The sequence below is a fragment of the Alexandromys fortis genome, unplaced genomic scaffold, assembly GCF_014885135.2.
Source record: "Alexandromys fortis isolate MF-2015 unplaced genomic scaffold, M_Fortis_MF-2015_v1.1 scaffold_179, whole genome shotgun sequence".
In the NCBI taxonomy this organism is placed as follows: domain Eukaryota; kingdom Metazoa; phylum Chordata; class Mammalia; order Rodentia; family Cricetidae; genus Alexandromys; species Alexandromys fortis.
This window is the reverse complement of record NW_026068062.1, coordinates 2,579,589-2,585,874: the sequence shown is the minus strand read 5'-3', so window position 1 is coordinate 2,585,874 and position 6,286 is coordinate 2,579,589. Positions and strand designations below refer to the sequence as shown.

At 40.6% G+C, this 6,286-nt stretch overlaps 1 pseudogene; it reads left to right on the top strand.

Moving 5' to 3' along the window:
- Nucleotides 1–5,048: 5,048 nt before the first annotated feature.
- LOC126487506 (small nuclear ribonucleoprotein-associated protein B-like) lies at nucleotides 5,049–5,966 on the top strand (annotated as a pseudogene).
- Nucleotides 5,967–6,286: the final 320 nt, after the last annotated feature.

The window sequence follows — 6,286 nt, the reverse complement described above, 5'->3', positions numbered from 1 at the left end:
GCCCAAAAAGCAATCAGGGTTCTCTGCCCTGTGGGAAGTCCAAGGACCACCCACCTCCATCCAGGTCTAGTAAGGTGAGCATCCACGAAACTGCCTAGGCTCCCACGAAACCAATAGGTCCAGTAGAATCAAAAACCCGTTGCCATTGTTCTTGAGGTCTCAGTAGTCCTCCTTGTCTTAATATTATACAAAAGATAAAACACCTGATTATGTGTTACCTTCACAAATTCACAGTTTTCCATATAATATGATGATGATCTTTTGTTCTATCCATTTTATTTAAAATACATAGATTTCTTTTTTCTTCCTGATACATTTTGTACACACTTTTTTGTCGGTTAATCTGTCAATTAGCCGTGTAGACTGAGTTGGTTACTTGGCTGTTAGGACCAGTGTAAGTCAGAAATAGGCAGGCATGTTTATCTATAAACAATCTATTCTTTACCATCCTTAAGGTTCTCCTTAGAACTTCTATCATAAAATATCATGCAAATAAGCAGCAACAAAAGGTATCTATATGACACAAGACTCAAGACAATATGAAATACTAACCAAAGAACTTCACTTAAAACGCTGTCTGTGGTGCCAGATGTGGTGGTTTCCATCTGTCATACCTGCATTCAACAGAGTCAGGCAAAAAGATTTGGTGGTCAAAATCAGTCTGGCCTGCACAGTGGTCCTTGCTTTGTTTTCTTTTTTTCTTCTTTTGCACTTTTTAAATACCCATGAAACATATAGCCAGTCTATAGGCACTCCAGGAAAATAGCAAAGTCCCTTAAATGTAAAAGAATTGAAACGTGCGATTTATTTTTCTTAAAAAACTCGAACCAATGTGATATCAATAGTATAAAAATTTCATAAAAAGTAAAGTACTCTAATATTAAATACAAGCCTCTTTATGGGTCCCGAGTCAAGACAAAAATCCAAATTAATGATAGCAACAGTAGTAGGACAATGACCTCAGTGGAAAAAGAGATATCATATATGAAAAGTTGTAGGGACTTCCAGTGAAAGGGCAAACAAAGACCATAGCACTTAATAGAAAAATTTGGAAAGATAGTTCATAATTGTTAACAATCGAAACTTTCAATCTAAAACCTAATGAGAGAAAAATAAGGACAAAGCCTAGAAAAAGTGAAAAACTCCAACAAAACTGAAATTAGGCAAATGGTAGAGGCATTCAATGACCCTCGTGGAGGCTCTTTGAAAGAAAGGATGGCAAGATGATACACTTTTAACAACTAAGACAAAGGAGAAAAGAGAAGATATAATCTTGATTCTCAACAATGGTCATGACACACAGACTGTGTATTCACCAACAGTGTAAAAATTACTGCCAACTATTCTATGCATGTTTATTATATAACTCAGATTCAATTGGTTAACTCATTCTCCTAGTATGAGATCTTCTCTTTTGTAATTTATTTTTTATTCTTTGGAAATTTCTTTTATGTGTGATACGTGTTATGATCATACATACTGCTAGTTCACTCAGTCCCTACACGCTCTGGTCCCCTCCTTTTCTCAACTTCCTGTCCTCTTTGCATCTCCCACTGAATCCAATTAGTTCTATGTAATATGAAATCATGCCTCATAACTGTTCAGAAATGAAATTCATAATTCAAAGACTCATGGCAAATAAAAAATTCAACCACCTACGGATGGTTTAACTTAAGGATTCTGCCAAATAACTTTTTTAATTAAGACCAATTTACCACAATCTTCCCGAAAAATTATGATAGAAAGCATCTCAATTAATTTTGTAAAATTTTCTTTGCTCTAATAGCAAACCTATGCAAAAATATGGAAATAATAAATTACATATTTATGTACCCTTTGAATGCAAGTTTAAAATACCAAAACAAAATATATTAGCAAGTACAATTTGCCACTATATGTAGCGAAGTATAAACCGCACTTCAACTGAGATTCATTCCCACGATGTAAGGAAGTTCAATATTTAAAACTGATATCTCATAGTCCACCATATTAAAAGGGAGAGAAAGGAAACATTGATCCTACTTCAGAATGGTATCCTTCTATGAATGGATAACCAGGTGGTCTTCTCCAGCTTGAAATGAACAAAAGGGTACATCTCCAGCTGGCACTAACCGATCTCATGGTAAAATACTTTGTTTCAGTTGGGAAACATCAAGAACATTTCTTCTCCGTACTCTTATTAAAAGAGACAGATCCTGAACACTGAAATAAGGCAAGAAAAGAAAGTAAAGACACCGAGGTAAGATAGGAAAGAATATAAAAATTTCTACTCGCAGATATCATGAAAAGTCTAGACTAACAACAAAAGTGCAATTCTTGAACTTGTAAGTTCAGGCAGATTGCATGATATGCAAAAAGGCTTACTGTATTTCTAAAAACTAATAATAATGTGCACATTTATACTGGAGTTAAAACTATAGTGACATTTACAACCATGTAAGAGCATGAACTACTTAGCTGTAAAACATAAGAAGAATGTGTGCACGTGCGAGCATGCTTGTGAGTGTGTGTGTGTGTGTGTGTGTGTGCACGTGTGCAAAGGCACATACACTGGGGAGCCCTGGTTTTGGTTTTGTTTTCTTTTTTTTTTTTTTTTTTTTTTTGGTAAATGAGACACAAGCTAGCAGTTATAAGGAAGAGGATATCCATTTAACCAAATGCCTCCTTCTGGTACCCGGAGGCAATTCTGTAGGGCATTATCTTGCCTACTGATGCAGAGGGAGAGCCCAGGAGACTTCAGCAACATGATACCTGGGAAGAGGTCCTGGGGTACACAAGAAAGGCTGACCGAGTCATGGGAACCAGCCAGTAAGTAATGTTCCTTCGTGGCTTCTGTTTCAGATCCTGCCTCCAGGTTCCTGCTCTACTTAATGTCCCACCCTGACTTCCTTCACTGACAGCCTGTTTCCTGGACAATAAATTAAAATAAACCCTTTCATCTACAAGTCGCTTTGTATCAGGGGGTTTTATCATGACAATAGAACTCAAACTAGGATAAAAACTGATACCAGGTTGTAAAGTATTATAAAAAGTGTTCTTGTGATAAACCTGACCGTATTTTCTGGGACATTTGAACTGTGAACTAGAAAAGCTGCTGAGGTCAGTGTGCTGTTCTGTGGGAGCGTGGTAGGTGAGAACGCTGACAATCATGCATGTGATGGTGGCCTAGCCTATGAAGTTCAGACTCAAGAAAGACTCTAATGTGAACATTGGTGTGATAGATAATTGGCGTTAAGCTTCTGTGGTATGTGATGACTAAGGAGATATAGCATCATTGCGTTCAAATCTTCTGATAATATTTCCTTAGGTTCACTGAACAGACCTGGATCCAGAGAAAGGAAGGCTACACCCCAGGCTGCTATCTGAACGTGGAAATGTATGATAGTCACTCATGTGGTGCTTGTTTTGAAGGCATGAAATGGTCGTTGAGAGCAGCTGAATCAGGGCCCTGTAAAGTAGTGCTGGAGCCACTGAAGAGAGGCAGGTAGAAGTCATTTGTGTGGCTGCAGCCTCAGTTGCTGCAGACACCCCAGGATACTGAGGGTAACAGATCCTTGGCATGACCACCAAGGAAACTGGCAGATTGGAGTAAATCTAGCCTGAGCCTACAGGACAAGCTGCATAGGCTGTGGATGGTTGAGCTGGAACAGTGAACATGCACAGGACCTTTGGAGTCCAGATAATCATGTGTTCTAGATCTTGTTTTGGAGATTGGTTTTTCTTTGATTAGATATTGACTGTGTCCTGGTTTTTCCCTTGATAAATAATAAAGCATGTAACTTTAACTATTTTTAAAAAATAGTATCCCACAATTAAGAAACTCTCTACTTTTAAAGGCGCACAATATTTTAAAGACTGTGTGACTTTCAGAGTTATATTTTATTGTTTTATTAATATTGATATGCAATCTTGGGGATAAATAAGATAGGAATAATTATGATTTTAAGAGTAATGTCTTGGTCTGTAAAGTTGAAAAAGGCCAGTTGTCTTTCATTATTGTTTTCAGCTTGACAGAATTTAGAGTCATTTTGAAAGAGGAACCCCAGTTATGAAAATGCCTGAGACAGATTTCCTGTAGACAAGTCAGTAGGACATTTTCTTGATTAACGATTTACTTGGGGGTGAAGGGCAGACCATGGCTGTCTGTGCCATATCTGGGCCTTGGTCCTGGGGAGAACAGGAAAGCCGGCTAAGCAAGGCATGGTGAGCAAGTGAATAAAATGTGTTGCTCCACGGACTGTTTCAGATCCGACTTCCACCTTCCTGTTCTGTTCCAGTTCTTGTCCTGACTTCCTTCAGTGAATGAGAGTGGATTTCCTGGGAGCATAATGTGGAATAAATGCTTTCATTTCCAGATTGCTTTAGGTCATGGGTGTTTTGTCAGCACAACAGAACCTGAACTAAGTCGACAGGGTTATATACAGGAAAATTTTCCATGCAGATGGCTAGAACCAATGAAAATAAGTAAATAGAGAGGCATAACATGTTCATGAATTATAAATTATGCTACAAAATATATCTTCTCAGAGACTCGGTATACAAATACTCTGTTTGCCCTTAAGAGACAGCCTTCATTCCGTTCATTTTTCTATACAATTTCTTGTTTATTTCCCCAATTCTATGTAATCTATGGTGGACAATACTAAGAGAGATGGCTTAAGAATTTTCCAGGGGCTGGAGAGATGGCTCAGTGGTTAAGAGCATTGCCTGCTCTTCCAAAGGACCCGAGTTCGATTCCCAGCAACCACATGGTGGCTCACAACCATCTGTAAAGAGGTCTGGCGCCCTCTTCTGGCCTTCAGGCACACACACAGACAGAAAATTGTATACATAATAAATAAATAAAATATTTAAAAAAAGAATTTTCCAGAATCCTAAGCATGATTTAAGATTAAGAAATTCTTCCTTCCAATATCATTCTTTTTGGTTTCCTTTTTTTGTATGTCTTCTTTTTACACCTCAAATGCCAAAATAATATGTGGAGAGCTCTGTAGCAGGCTTTCTTTAGGGCCCCCAACCAGCTCACAAATCTCAGCTTAGGTGGGAATCTGAGCCATCGGAGCCGCCACCATGACTGTGGGTAAGAGCAGCAAGATGCTGCAGCACATTGACTACATGATGAGATGCATCCTGCAAGATGGCCAGATCTTCATCGGGACCTTCAAGGCTTTTGACAAGCATATGAACTTGATCCTCTGTGACTGTGATGGATTCAGGAAGATCAAGCCAAAGAATGCCAAACAAGCTGAAAGGGAAGAGAAGCGAGTTCTCGGTCTGATGTTGCTTCGAGGGGAGAACCTGGTATCCCAAAGATCCTGGTATTGCCAAAGTGCCATTTGCTGGAGCTGCTGGGGGGCCAGGTTTTGGCAGAGCTGCTGGTAGAGGAATCCCGGATGGTGTTCCCATGCCCCAGGCTCCTGCAGGACTTGCTGGGCCAGTCCGTGGGGTTGGAGGACCATCACAGCAGGTGATGACTGCACAAGGAAGAGGCGCTGTTGTGACTGCTGCAGCTGCAGCCACAGCCAGTATTGCAGGAGCCCTAACCCAGTACCCACCTGGTCGTGGGGGTCCTCCTCCACCTATGGGCCGAGGGGCGCCTCCTCCAGGTATGATGGGCCCTCCTCCTGGCATGAGGCCCCTATAGGTCCCCCAATGGGGATCCCTCCTGGCCAAGGAACTCCAACGGGCATGCCTCCTCCTGGGATGCGGCCTCCTCCTCCAGGGGTGCGAGGTCTGCTTTGATCCTCGCACAGCATTATGGCAGTAGTTCCACCGAGGTGTGGGTCCTAGTCCCCGGAGCCGAGTTACCACACACCTGTTTGTTTGTATGCTGTTCATAGAGTCTCCCTGGATCGTCTGGTTTCCCTTTCAGGGCCCCCCTCCCTGGGGAATATGCCCTCCAAGGCTCTAGGCTCATCTTGGTCCTCCTCAGCTCCTTGCCTATTCCCCAAAAGGCTGTACATAGTTCTTTTCTCCCCCCACTGTGACCTTTGAAGCTGGTTTATAATAAACTCTTAAGAGACTGTTATAAAAAAAAGAAAAATCACTGTGAAATACTGAACTTGGTATTCTGTATAGTGCAAGTAAATAACTACATGCAGTGCACACTTTCTTTTTTCTTCCAGGTTTTTCTTTTACTTAAAATGGATTTTCCCCATACAATACATTTGGATTATGGTTTCCCCTCCCCCAAATCACCTGAAATCTTTTCTATCTCCCTTTTGATCCAAATCCACACCCTTTCTGTCTCTTTTTAGGAAACAAACAGGCATCAAAAAAAACAACA